This window comes from Gobius niger (genome assembly GCF_951799975.1).
Source record: "Gobius niger genome assembly, chromosome: 2".
NCBI classification, from domain to species: Eukaryota; Metazoa; Chordata; class Actinopteri; order Gobiiformes; family Gobiidae; genus Gobius; species Gobius niger.
Window position 1 is genome coordinate 30,677,004 of NC_136853.1, and position 14,996 is coordinate 30,691,999.

A 14,996-nucleotide genomic window follows, 5' to 3' on the forward strand; every position below is an offset into this window, starting at 1 on the left:
GGGGCACTAGCGGCGATACGGAGATACTACAGCAATAGCGGCCCCCAGTGTCGTGGTCATAAAGCACAGCAGCCAGGGGCCATTGGGACAAACCCAGGAGGCGCTGCACCGTTTCTGAGAAGCAGCCATGTTTCCTCCAGGTGCATGCTGGAGGAAACATGCTGGTCAGGTTGAGCCACAGTGGCAGCAGGCGTGCGACACAGCGGCTCAGGACTAACACCTGAACACTATTTCCGCTCCTCTGAGTTGTAAACGTGTGTAAATATCAGTCCCTTTGTAGTTTGAGATTACTTAAACAAAAAAAGTGTGCCTTTTATCAATCGCGTCTTCGATATTGTGAGTTATCCGATTGACATTAATCACATTTTATATTAAAAAGCCAAATGAGCGATCTAAGGTAGCGTAGTGTGTTATGAGTATCAGATGACTTCCCATCAGTATACAGAAAGAACTTGCAAGGCTTTTTGTGCTCTGAGGAAATCATGTTCTGATGCACTTCAAACAACCCACTTGCTTCAAGCATGTGAAATCTCGTTGCCTTCCTATCTGGAGAAAGCAATGTGGGAACTGCAGACAAGTGGCACTGTAGCCCGAGACAAACAAAGTTAAGGCTGAGATTACTTATTTTTTCTCTTTTTTTACACAGAGACAAGTTGTATGGAAAGTTTTGCAAATTACATAGTTTATCAATCTTCCATCCAAACAGCATCTTCTGTCTTAGTGGGGTTACTGTTCTGCCCTCAATTCCTCCAATGATGGTGACGGTGTGGTTGACCAAGCCCACTCCTGACCCCTCAAATTTTTTAGTTGAACTAAAGAGTTTTGCCTTGAATGCAGAAACAGGTGAACGCTGACAAATCATGCACAGATTCCTTTGGACCAAAACAGACTGTGAAGACAAGCTAACCTTTTTAGCTTGACTTTTGGCAATATTTTGCTTTTTTCAAATGAGGTCAGAGCCCAAGTGAGAAGCTCTGTTGGAGTTGCTGAAGGCTGCATATGCGATGAGTTCCCACTGTAAGCCCTCTCCTCATTATCTCATCCATACAGCAGATTCCACACAACAAAACAAGACCAGCATTTCATAAAATGCTTGCTTTGCCTCAGAAATGTATTAAAGCAGATTGATGATGGCTTTGTCGAGCATTTTTATTAAAAGCTTGTCTTAAAGAGGCATGTTTGAGAAGAATGATCTTAATAAGCTGCAAAACAATAACCCTCCTTTAACTTTCGATAATAAATTTGGTACATCCCAGGTTCTGTAAAATCTAAAGAAACACTTCTCAGTGTATAGTGATCTGGATCTTTACTTTAGCACAGTAATACAACAACTTTCTAATCCTCCTGGGCTACTTACACAACATGAATATTTTTCTTGCATGGTTCTAGTCCTTTGTCATTATACAGTTCTGGCCTTACATACCTCAAACGGGTGGAGACTTGTACATAACATTGAGTCTGTCTTGGGGGCTCTGAACAGCATCCAAAACATAATACCATTGTCTCAAGCTGAACAAATCCCTCACACAACCGTTGCCATTTCCATTTTCAGTAAATACACAAAACTCAGTATTTTCTTGAAGCCGACAACGAGGGATGGTTCTCAGACTTGTAATTTGCAAGAGCTACTTCATAGTACTCATCAACCTGCTCAGAACATTGTTTTACCTTTTTTTGGGATACACATGGATTTCAATGGCACGAGTTATCAAAGCCTGTACCTGTTCAAAGAGACAATGTCTGCGTGACAGTCGCTCTTCTCTAATAATGCATGACCTTTCAAATAGTGGAAGATAAGTACAATTTTAAAAGTTCGCTTTTGTTTTTAGACAGCTACTTAAACCAGGATTATAAAGCCCAGCACCATCACATTAGGTTTGAAAAGAAAACAATTTAATAAAAATGAACCCTAATAGTTTTGAATACAATGAGAAATGAAAGCAATGAAGGTGTTTCACAAGAGCTGTTTCTTAAAGAAGTTGTTTTGTAATAACCCACATTCTCACATCCCACAGAGGGAGAGGTCCAGCACCTCCTCCAAACGACAGACTCTTTAGTTTGGACCAAACATGAACAAATGCATCATGGATCCTCAGTGGAGCTCCCACGCTTGTGATCACTGAGCAGCCTGAATGCACATCCTCACTTTACTTTCCAACGCTGCCAATTTAAACACTGTTCTTTCATTATATACACACACACCTATATAGATATATCAGTTAATACTTTATTGTCCCCATAGGGAAATGTGTCCTCTGCATTTGTCCCATCCTGTGTATAAGACTTCCCCATTTCCAAAGCGATACAACATAGGCTTCAAGTTAAACAGCATTTTGTCAGAAAATTGCATGAATACTTAAATTGAACTAGCTCACAGTGAGTTATCGTCTTCGTCTTCTTGACACTGGACGGTCCCGTGAGCTGAAAATCTATTCTGCATCTGAAATACTTGATTGAAATGGAGCAGTGTTCTGACAAAACCCCTTTAGTCAGACGATGACTCAAGTGAGTAAAGCCTGATGCTGATCGAAAACGAGGAACCTTTGAAAGTGAGTCACTGTGGTGCAAAACAAGTCTTATATCGCATCCTCCCATGAAATATGGAATCTCTTTGACTTGAATGTGCAAGTACTGGCTCTGATTACTTTATTATTGGTCTCCCACGGCACAAATTTGGCTCGGAGTAGAGTCAGTTTCAAACAATACAAAAATGCACATTACAAGAAAACGTACCACCCGCAGTGTTACGTAAGGCGTACACATTCATTTCACGTTGTTAATTAATCTCATGGAGTGTGGTACAGAGGTTTTCTTGTAGCAGTTGGGGAATCCTCAACTCCCCCAAGAGAGGTGAGCACATGAGAGGAATCGGCTGTGATTTTCAACACCTGTGTGATTGTAGACTGCTCAAAAATGTCCTGCAGGGAGGCTGGAGGAGTGGACATTCCCATGATTACTCCCACCACTTCCCACTAGATTTGCGAATTTCTGTCTTATACTTTACAGACAGGTCCCCCAACCCATTTATAATTCCATACAACAAATACTGCATTTGCAATAAAAATGTGTCCAAATAACAGGACCGAAAAGTCTTGGTTAAATGTGGGCAGTAAATAGATCTATAAAAGCAGTCTGAAGGGGAGAGCAGCTGGATCCATACTGTATTCCACCTCCTACAATTCTGTCACACATTCGCTCTTCTCTTAAACCAGTATTACTTCTACAGCATACAATAATCAGTAAGCTGCAGGCTAGAAGATAACCCATCTGACATCCAACAGAATCAAAGGCAAATAACCATAAAAGTAAGCTGTTTCTCAAAGTTAATCAGCTAATTGTTATATTTTCACTATCGCAAGTATTAGAAATGTACATCTCGGAACGGTTGTTGTTGTCGTTTTGCCTTTACAAAGTAACATGATGTCATACTAGAGTTTGGGTCAGTGGACAAAATGTATCATAATGGGAGGCTCTTTCCGAGCAGTGAGCCGCCCAGCAGAGGTTGACACGGGTCTTGACAGCGACAACAGCAGCTCTTTTTAACAGACATAATTTCTTAATGGTGTGCTCGGCTGCGAGAGATGTACAAAGCAGGTCCTGATCCTGATCATCAGGGGTGGTTGGAATTGATATTTGGGAGACCTACTGAACCCTGGCCCAGGTCCAAATGTGAATTGTCCGTTCTCACAGGGGGGGCCTAATGGAGAACCCAGAGCCAACTTACTAATGGTAACACAAATGTCATGGCAATTATAAACAGTGGTAGTGTGCAAGGCATTTTCGAGCGCAATGTGCGACATGTGTTCGTAAAGGAGGAAGCTTGAGGCAGCATTTTATATTGTTAAAGCAGAACTAAGTAACTCATGCCCCTAGAGGCCAAAAGCGCCACTGCAGATGCCGTAGCATGTTGGGTTTTTTACACATTAATTTTCCGTGAGAGTAAATACTACACTGACAGAAAAGACAAAGGGAGAGAGGGATATTGTACATCCAATTACACAATGGAGATCATTTTCACTCAAACTTGGCTGTAAAGACTGCCAAAGTGGTGCTAGCCCACAGTTAGCTGTCAGCTTCTTCTTCATGAGTCCATTAGTGTGTATTGCGCCTCCGACCCGGTGCAAGGAAAGTTGCAATTGTGGTTTTCTGGCCAGAGACACCAATTATCCCGTCAACACTTGTATTACCCCCAGAGGGACTATGAGAAGGATTTATTAAGGTAAACAAGTTACTTGGTTCTTCTTTAAGGTTATATCTGTATTATTATATATCAACTCTTTGTTCCATTACTGAATGTGAAGTACACTTTTGTTCAACTTCTTATGAGCTAGCGACCAAGTGCACACTTATGGATGAATCAGAACAGGTGGAGAGTAGGTGGGAAAGGTATGGATGTGTGGTATGAATGACAAGGTTGGGACATATGTGCGAGGCTGAATGAGAGAACCAGTGTGCGTATGTGTGGGTGAGAACGAGGCTACATTTTTGACGTCATGAAATGGGCAGCACCCTCATGGAGAGTGTTTCAGAGAAAGCAAGCTTTTTACTTCTAATTACAAAAAACATCTCCAGAAAACAACTCATATTTCATAATAACTGAGTTTCACATACGGCCAAAGGTGAAATATTATGTGTCCATATGTGACTTGGGAATGTGTAAAATAACGCAACTTAGGCAATATGTAGCTGCATCGCCACACTCCTGTGAAAATTACTATTTCCACTTATGTAACCATAGCAACTGAGAGTACGCGGATATAATTGTGAAGCTCACAAGAAAATGGCCCAGTTTTATTTACTATCCAAAAAAAATCCAAAATGAAATGAGGCAAAACACAAGATATCCCAGGTCACAGGCCAATCAAGGCAAGGCAACTTTATTTATACCGCGCATTTCGTACACAAGGCAACTCAATGCGCAACTCAATCAGAGCTGATTGTAATCACGACAATTACTCTATTCACACCCTCTACATGTGCTTGTGCTGGAGAGAAGAGTTTGACAAGTGGAGAGAGGGGTCCATGAGCACTGAAAAGGGCTGATTGATCTGATAGCAACACCAGCTATTATGGTTGTTCAACTGAAAGGGTCCTATTGACTGTCACTGTGCTGGAGCAGGAAAGATACACTACAGGGTACTCCAGGCTGTCATTTACTTTCTTATACTTCACAGGGAAAACTAAACAAAACACCTTTTTAATATTGAACACCAGGCCATACTCTACCTTGTTTGGGAGATTTAGTTAAGAGGCAATCTTAATCGCACTGTCACACATTCTGGCTCTGATATTCTAGCTACATATAAAAAAGTCATGTCATATATGAAGTATGCAGCCCAGCACCGAACATCACCTGCAGCAGGACAACCCGACAATGGTGTGGCCACGCGATGCTAGAGCCAGGAATCTCTGTGTTAATAGCTGCAGTGAGATTAAGGGAGGTAGACAGGACAGCGACAGCTCATAAAGATGCTGCTGGGCAGAGAGACACAGACAGAGGAGAGGGAGGGGAGGCCTGTCCAAGAGCGGGGATACCCCCATAAACCGGGATTGTAACTCTGGCTGACAGGAGGCGCTGATGCTGAGAACTGGCCAAGATTATAAAGATCACACATCCGCTAAAGAGCATAAAACACACTGCCAAATACCCAGGGGTACACACTTCATACACTAAATTAAAATGATGTAATACATGATAAAAATAAATGTTGTAAGGGAGTGGGAATTATGCAGCTCAGTCACGCTCCATAGATACTTTAGCACGGTCTACCAGAAAGCACCAGAAGGAAACAGCACAGTGATGTCTGACTGCGTTGCAGATGTGCCGAATCGAGAGGAGGTGGGGTTAAAGACAAGACGTATACAGTGACCCTGAGTATTGTTTCATTATTCAATGATTATGAACATCATATAGCAGCCACAGCTAGCCAGTTCTAAAGACAGATAATTGGACACATTATTTATTGAAGATCTGCTGTTGAAAAACCATCGTGAAAAACAAAGTAATGGCATTATTCTCTTATCTCCCAAATAGTGGACATATTAGTGTCACCATATTATGACAAGGATCAATGCATTTGTATGTCCCTGGGCAGTGTGTACTCTGGACAGAAAGATTTTTGTGATCATATGCCTCATTAGATCGATAACAGCTCATTTCTGAATGCCGCGCGGACTCTACTGGATCTAAGTGTCAAACAAAACGCAAAGGAATTATTTTATATATTTTTTCTATACAGTTTTCAAACTTATAACTGCAATAACTCTTCCTTAGATGAAGCTTACCCAGTGTATGATCTAAGAGAATAATGCCATTCCTTTGTTTTGCACGATGGTTTTTCAACAGCAGATGTCTGGGGTCTTACTAATAGAGTCTGACCAATAAAAACACTATTAAAGGTGCCTTTTATAGTTTTAAGTTGTGTTCCTCAGTCATTTCCCTCACCACAGCTACAACTCTCCTTTGCAGTTAGATAAAACATTTACTTTGACACTCATGCTCAAATGTGAACAAAATCATGTGTGTGTGTGCGCGCGTGTGTGTGTGTGTGCGTGTGTGCATGCGCTGGCGTGCGTCTGCCAATAATTAACACAGCTGTTGCCAGGTGTGACATGACCGTTCGCCGTCGTAGCAGCCTTCCGCAGCAGCTGCTGATTCCATGTTTGCAAAAGAGCGATTATAAAATTAGTCCAAATGTGCTGTTACAAATGTGCAGTTTTCAGTTCTCAAGAGGGAGATGTATATTTTATGAATTGAATAACAAAGCTTAAGCCTGAGAAAGTAAAGAGCTTACTGCATTTAGGTCTACATGTGTATTATCGGTATTGCAGTGGTGTTTATTCAATATACAGCGCCCCCTGCTGTCACTGTTTTTGGAATTTAGCTGTAGATTGCCAACAATCCAGACCATTTTTCATGATATTTGTAGCACCACAGCACATTCTATGTTATAGCTATGGACACATGCTATGGCTCATTTGAAAGGCAAGACTCTAGTTTAATACTACATGCATCGGTTCCTGAGAACTCTAAGCTAAACAGAGGCTCGTTTTAATCAAAATCATTGACTTTTTCTAGAAACTGAGATATTGCGTCGTGTTTTGTGAAACACTCTCCTTTCTGATTAACTTCTCTCTCCTCCACTCTAACGTTACGGGAAGAGACAAATGCCTAAATATAATATCTCAGTTTCAAGTCAATTTTCAACGACAACATTGTTGACACGTTTTGAAACACCACGTGTTGCCACAGATGTGCCTTTAAACAGCCTGGTTCTTGGATTGAAGACTGTAACGTGATGTTTCTCAGCCGTCCTTGGACCGATTTTAACCATTTAAAAACTCAGAGAAATGTTAAAATCTCAACTGTTTCGATCTATCTATGGAAAGAGAGCGAGAGAGAAGCATCAGCTTTACAGCTTCGATGCTAACACCACGCCCCCTCAGACAAAAAAAGAAAAGAAAAGAAGCACAAAAATATATATGAAATGTCCAGATGTGACTTATCACAAGTTTTGATCGTCATCTATTTCAGTTCCGTTCATCACAGAGCTTCCAAAATCACACATAAAGTGTATTAGACTGTCTAGTTTCGTGATAAAAAAAAAACACTGTCATAACAAAACCATAACAGTTACCACAAGCCTGAACTGCTGTGGGGAGAGTGTGCATGAGCCACAGCTGATTTCATTGATCTCACTGAGCAGAGTCAATCACAGAAGCCTGCAGGCCAGCTCTACTGATTATACCTCCCTGACCACGGTACAGCTGTCTGATTTAACGCCTTTACTCAGAGGGAATCCGGCGCTCAGACCACAAGCTCACACTGCACATGAAGTTGAGCAGAACTTTCTTCTCATATCCTTTTTTAATTTGGAATGTTGGCCTTTTCTGTGCCAGGCTTTTGGCTGTGTGGCGCCAGCTAGGGAAGGACTGCGACAAATTCTTATTCAACCCCTGCAGCAGCGCTACCCTCAAATCGATCCTTAGCCTTAGCCTTATCGGCGCAATCACTTGTCTGAAAAATAAAAGAAGAGACCGTAGCATCAGGGGATAATGAAGAGATCAGCCAGCAGCACAGATAAAACAACAAGATTTATGACGGGCGGATGAGGAGAAGGCGGGTCTCTGGGTAAAGGCACAGGGGATACATCATGTGTGAGCGATGATATTGCAATGAGGCATTACGATCACAATGAATGATGTCCAAACCTGCTTGTCTGCAATACTCCCTCTCACACCACAGCAAATAAGATAATCAGAAAATAAAATGCTGGATGATTCCTGTGTACATTTTGCTAAAAAGAACACCCAGTTCTTAATATTTAGTGTCCCGACAGTTCGCGCAAACCAATGTGGACGGTCGAAAGTCTGCAGTGACCTCAGACCAAACTGCCGAGATGTAAAGAGGACTGACAGAGTGGCCCAGGGCACACCACACTCACATAGGCTACTTCTGTAAGAGACAAAATGAAAGAACTTCAGACTTTACAGCGTTTTGAGAAACCGGAGCACCAGGAACAGTCATGTGGCTATAATATGTCTTGCTTATTATGCTGTATCAACAATCAACAAAAACTTTAATTTGCAGTTTCCATCAGTGACCACCAGGAGGCCTATCAGCTGTTAGCAACATCACTTGAAGGGTTTTTAATTAGGAGCCTTTCTATGGTCCATATGGGAGGAATTGTCATTGGGTGGCTCTGATATAGTTTTTTAAAAGAAATGCTTGAAGGGACGTCTTCAAATGATTTCATTATTCCACTTTCAAAATGAAACACATCTTTTATTTGTTTTATGCCCTGGTTGACCCACATTTTAAATCGGCTCGTCCAGTGACAAAAATTCTGCGGTTAGTGCTTGTGCTTCTCAGCTAGACGGGGACAGGGCCTTTCTGTGTTGAGTCTGCATGTTCTTGCTGTGTCTGCACCCCGGTTTCCCCACTACCAGTAAAAACATGCACAATAGGGATGAATGATGTGTGTGCATGAATGAATGAATATGTCAGTCTACCCCTCAGGATACCAAAGCTAAATACGTAACTTGTGAGTTAAATAAATAAGCTTCTAGCCCATTCCATTGTTACCTGGCATTGGGCTATACTCTGGAATGATCAAATATTTATTTAGAAATTGCTGAGCATCATAATAACTGTATATCATATTTTTCACAATTCAGAATTCTATGGGGGTAACTATGGTAACTGCAGATGTCTAATTTTGTCTAATATCTCAGTCATTACTAGGAGAATCCACATGAAACAAAAACTGTCACAAAGTTCTTCTCTGTCGGCACATATGAACTAATGTCCAATTATCTCCTCACAAAAGCACCCAAAATGGAGACAATATTCAAAAACATGAGCATGACGTTGGTCAGTAAAAAGGACTTTCAGCCATAAAAATAATGTGGCAGGTTTGTGAATCCAATCACTATCAAATACTGTTGAAGAACCAACATGGTAACACATTGAATACAGGCCGTGAGTTCCAGGTGTAATAAGCACGGGTAACAAGAAAGTAATTACACATGTAAGTACAGGTACTCTTACAACGTGTAACAAGGGGAACAATGTGTAACAAGGCAGTACAATGTGTAACAAGGGGGAACAATATGTAACAAGGAAGTACAACGTGTAACAAGGGGAACAATGTGTAACAAGGTAGTACAATGTGTAACAAGGGGAACAATGTGTAACGAGGCAGTACAATGTGTAACAAGGGGGAACAGTGTGTAACAAGGCAGTACAATGTGTAACAAGGGGGAACAATGTGTAACGAGGCAGTACAATGTGTAACAAGGGGGAACAATGTGTAACAAGGCAGTACAACGTGTAACAAGGGGAACAATGTGTAACAAGGAAGTACAACGTGTAACAAGGGGAACAATGTGTAACAAGGCAGTACAATGTGTAACAAGGGGAACAATGTGTAACAAGGCAGTACAATGTGTAACAAGGGGGAACAATGTTTAACAAGGAAGTACAACGTGTAACAAGGGGAACAATGTGTAACAAGGCAGTACAATGTGTAACAAGGGGGAACAATGTGTAACAAGGCAGTACAACGTGTAACAAGGGGGAACAATGTGTAACAAGGCAGTACAATGTGTAACAAGGGGAACAATGTGTAACAAGGCAGTACAATGTGTAACAAGGCAGTACAATGTGTAACAAGGGGGAACAATGTGTAACAAGGAAGTACAACATGTAACAAGGGGAACAATGTGTAACAAGGAAGTACAACGTGTAACAAGGGGAACAATGTGTAACAAGGTAGTACAATGTGTAACAAGGGGAACAATGTGTAACAAGGTAGTACAATGTGTAACAAGGGGAACAATGTGTAACAAGGAAGTACAACGTGTAACAAGGGGAACAATGTGTAACAAGGAAGTACAACGTGTAACAAGGGGAACAATGTGTAACAAGGTAGTACAACGTGTAAAACGTGTCAAGGTGTGGTAAAGGTATTCATTTTCACCTGTTCTGCTTATTTTTTCTCTGTTCACTCTTGTTTCTGCTTGTTACATGCAATAGTGTCTCACTCCAATTTGCAGCCTGTGCTCTCCTGTACATACACATTAGTTACAGTATACATGCACATTGATTATGTGGTACTTTTCCTTGTTTCTGCTTGTTACAGGCAACGGTGTCTCACTACAAAAAATAAACAACAATCAATAAAAATGAGTCATGTCTTCACTTTCACAACAGTAATACTGTTGTCCTGCAACATTAAAATTAATTGCTCTTTGAATATCTTTACTACACCTTGACACATAGTTACTACCTTGTTACACACTGTTTCCCCTTGTTACACATTGTACTGCCTTGTTACACATTGTTCCCCTTGTTACACGTTGTACTACCTTGTTACACATTGTTCCCCCTTGTTACATGTTGTAACAGTACCTGTATTTACATGTGTAATTACTTTCTTGTTACCCGTACTTACACCTGAAACTTGCAGGCTGTATTCTAAAGCGTTACCAAAAACGCTTAACATTTTTTGGGGATTTCTTACAAAAACTGTAGTTCTCCCATAGAGTTGTATTGGCTCCAGCCCTCCACCTGACATAATAACCACATTCTAAAACGTGAACGTGAACACTCTTTGCACAATCTGTGTAGGAAAAGGCAGATCCACTGAGGACCACTTCTACCAGGCTGGAGAATTGCAAGAAAAATAGAAAATCATCGTTTTAATTTGTGCAGGCCAGCTTGTAAAATGTTTTACATTTTAGAGGGTTTTGTAGAAATGAACACTTTTGCTCACTTGTCGTGTTTCCGAGTTAGGTCTTTCTGATGAGAATGTGTAAAAACGAGGCCCTGAGTAAACAGTGCTTCAGACCATGTAGGAAAATTAAGCCTCATCATTATGCTTGCTCAACAAAGAATGTGTACTGGCCTGGTGGGGATCTATGCACTGCTAATTCTCATCCTCCTTACATTTGGCTCAAGCCCCTGAAGGGAAACTCAAGACAACAATCGCATTATTTTCTGTCAGAACTAACATACCACAGCAACGATTTACTGTCATGGAGATTTCAACTGTAATAACTCGAAACTTGAGTGTAACAGAAAAAAAAAATGATTGAGGTTAGGTTAGATCCTCTAGGGCGCCATTATATTCTAGTAAATTAATTGATGCAGAAAGATTGCCGCGACCTGCAAACTGGAATATTTCAAACCATACTGCATATCATTTCATTAAATAAACATACCAACATTAATTGCGTGTCTTTAGGGTGAGCGGGTTTGCCCCTCCTCAGACCTAATCCTTAACAACCTTATAAAAATGATCAATGTCCGTGCCGCATTAGGAGCACATATGGTATCGCTGGCATGTTCGTCTATTAATTAATTTATTTATAGGACAGATTAATCTTGTGATGAAGTGACATATAACCTGGAATGTTCCGCAGTGCACACATTCAGTAATAGAGTATTAGAGAGCGGAACAACATAAAGGAACAGGCCGCCATTTTCCCATACTGATATGTTCTTACCTGAGCTTAGATGAGTTGATGCGTACCTGTCTGGTCTTTGTGCCAGACAGACCAAAGACGTTGTTAGCATTCAGCCTCTCCCAGCATATTCTTATGGACCTAAACGAGGGTAAAGTTAGAAGCACCCAAGCTCTTCCACGTTTCCCTTATCTAAATATGGTTACGTGAGTAGTTACACGATCCAAGTATAGTTACACAAAAACATGTAGGTACTATATTGTAAGGTGTAATAACACATTAGGAGCAATTCGACTTCCGCGCAGTAATATCTTCACGTTACTGCTTTACTGGTAAAGGTTTATCTTATCTTATCTTATACTTGGATTGTGTAACCACCCACGTAGCTGTGAAAAGATAGGGAAAACATGGAAGAGCTTGGTCGCTTCTAACTTCACCCCCGTTTGGGTCCATAGCAGTGTGCGAAATACCCGTCAATATTCGGGGGGTCCCCATCTCCTAGTTGTTGCCCCCGCCCTGTTATTTTCACTGGTTTCATGCAGAAAAACAAACCTCTGCAGAAGCTGATTGATGATAATGTCCGGTCTGGCACCGCAGTGATGCTAGTTGGATATTCGGCAGATATTCAGAGCGGGAGCTGCAGCGGCTATGAAGCCGAAAGAAGCTCGTAGACTCATGGCCAGTCAGATTAAGGGACCGTCAGCAAATTACTCTACTTAAATTGTGGTTGTGCAGTAGGCCTACGTGCCATCTATGTTGACAGTATTTTCATATTGAGTCTGCACAATGCGCCCTATCCCTGCCCGCGATGGGCCCTTCAAGTGCCGCTGCCCCAGCTCACATACACCGCCGGCAAGAGCGCAGCGTGCGCTTGTGTCTGCACCTTTGCTCTAGTCTACCCGAGTCTACCACGTTTGCCTTCGCCCTCAAGACCCCCCCGGTATTTCGCACACTGGTCCATAGGAATATGCTGGGTGAGGCTAAATGCTAACAACTTCACTGGTCTTTTTGCGTTACTGAGTGCACACACAAAGACCAGACAGGTACGCATCAACTCATCTAAGCTCAGGTAAGAACATATCTCAGTATGGAAAAACGGTGACCTGTTCCTTTATGGTATTTTCTGCTACAGCACCTTAATCTCTATACCAGTTGTAAAATGACACGTCGCTTCACAGTGCGATGACCTCGGCATTTCATCCCCCGCCGCCCCTGCTCAGGGTCACTGCTCAAATGTCGTACACCTGGGGCTAAGGTGGTAAAAGCAAATGGCGTAGAAGCATAAGAAAAGGCGATGCTTCATTTAACAACCACGGTCCACATGAAATAGCACGAGCAGTATATATTTCATACAAATGAAGTGTCAAAGTAGTGGGTGGTGACCGTTTTTACTGCAAACTGTGAGATATGGTTGAGCACCTATTTATAAAGATGTAAGGTATTCACTCCATACGATTTGATTCATTTCATTCGGGATGTAACGGTGGAAGCAAGCTCTCTATTTTTAGTTGTAACAATATAATAGGGGTCAGGGGTAAGGTTTAAAATGAGATTGTAAATTGTGCTTCACTCTCACAGATTTTACACATAGTTTTACTGAAGGTCTTGGCTTTCAAAAAAGGTATCACACTGGAATAAAGGTTATAAGCTCTTCAGTCATTACGCTTTGACATTGGATATGCATAATTGCTAACCCTAACTTTAACCCTAAACCTATCCCTAACCCTATGCTGGCAGATATGAGGTTAAAAGCATTTTGAACAACAGCATTTGAATTGAAATCATGCTTGGTTTATGCAAAACAGGGAAGCAGATAACACCATATTATTATCATTGAAAAAGCGTATTTTTTTCTGTATTTCAGGCTGTTTGACCTACTACTACTGAGAATAAATTAGTTTTGTTTTTTCACTCGTTACCCACTGACCTCATTTGCACAAGCACAGAAATTCTGGACTCTTTCCTTAAAATTTCAGAGAGACACAAAGGCAGAGAGTTCTGAATGTTATCTATCTGAAAAAAATCTGTATAGGTTAAATCTCTACCAGAAAAACAAATTCACAACATACTTTTTAGACTTTGCTTTGAAGCAGAACACTGAAATGTTGATCTACCAAAGAAAAGGCCCCCGCACTAACAGTAAACAGTTCTTGTTTTATAACTGTTGAGTCACAAATGTTTAATTCATGTAGTCACAAAAGGAAACAAGCATTAGGCATTAAACCCGTTTCATACCAATTTCACAGTTGGACTTTTAAAAATTATCATTTGCTCAATGTGTGTGTGTTTACCTGAGAGTGATGCAAATGTTATTAACGTTTAAAGATATGAGCTGTTCATTATCAAGTGATAAACATCACTTGGCTCCTACAAACATATAGTTCCAATTGTTAATGCAAATGACATTTTTGTAAATTGTTTTTTTATAAACAAATGACAGTCAACATAATTTTCAAGTTTTTAACTGATCATTTGAATGTGATTGAAAAAATCTCCCAGTGATAAGTAAAAAACTCAAAATCTACTGTTCCAAATTATTATGCAACTCAACAATTTCAATAACTTTAAAGCTTGTAATTGACTGAAAATGGTCAATTATTTCAATTTGCACCATTAGGTCATATATACATCAAAAACATCTTAACTGGTCAAGTTATATTAGGAGCCCTTCTTTGATAGCAGCTTCAAAATTCTTAAAGCCATTAAACTTGAGAGTTTTTGGACAGTTTCTGCTTGGATTTCTTTGCAGGATGTCAGAATACCATCCACTACTCCATCCATCTGACCATCCAGGGTTACACGGCCTCATCAGTGAACAAGACTGTTTGAAAATGAGTCTTCATGTATTTCTGAGCCACTTCAGTTGTTTTTGTTCATCAGCTTCAATTCACAGTTTAGGGGAGGCCCGGATAGAAGGTTTATGCACAACTGCAGCCTCTGGAGGGTCCTACACCTTGATGTTCGGGAGACTCCAGAGGCACCAGCAGCTTCAAATACCTGTCTGCTGCTTTGTAGCATCTGTTCTCTTA

At 40.9% G+C, this 14,996-nt stretch overlaps 1 protein-coding gene across 2 annotated transcripts in view; it reads right to left on the reverse strand.

The window, feature by feature from the left end:
* The window catches only part of btbd11a (BTB (POZ) domain containing 11a), an 89,664-nt gene that overhangs the window by 46,966 nt on the left and 27,702 nt on the right, over nt 1-14,996 (reverse strand). The window lies entirely within an intron of this gene.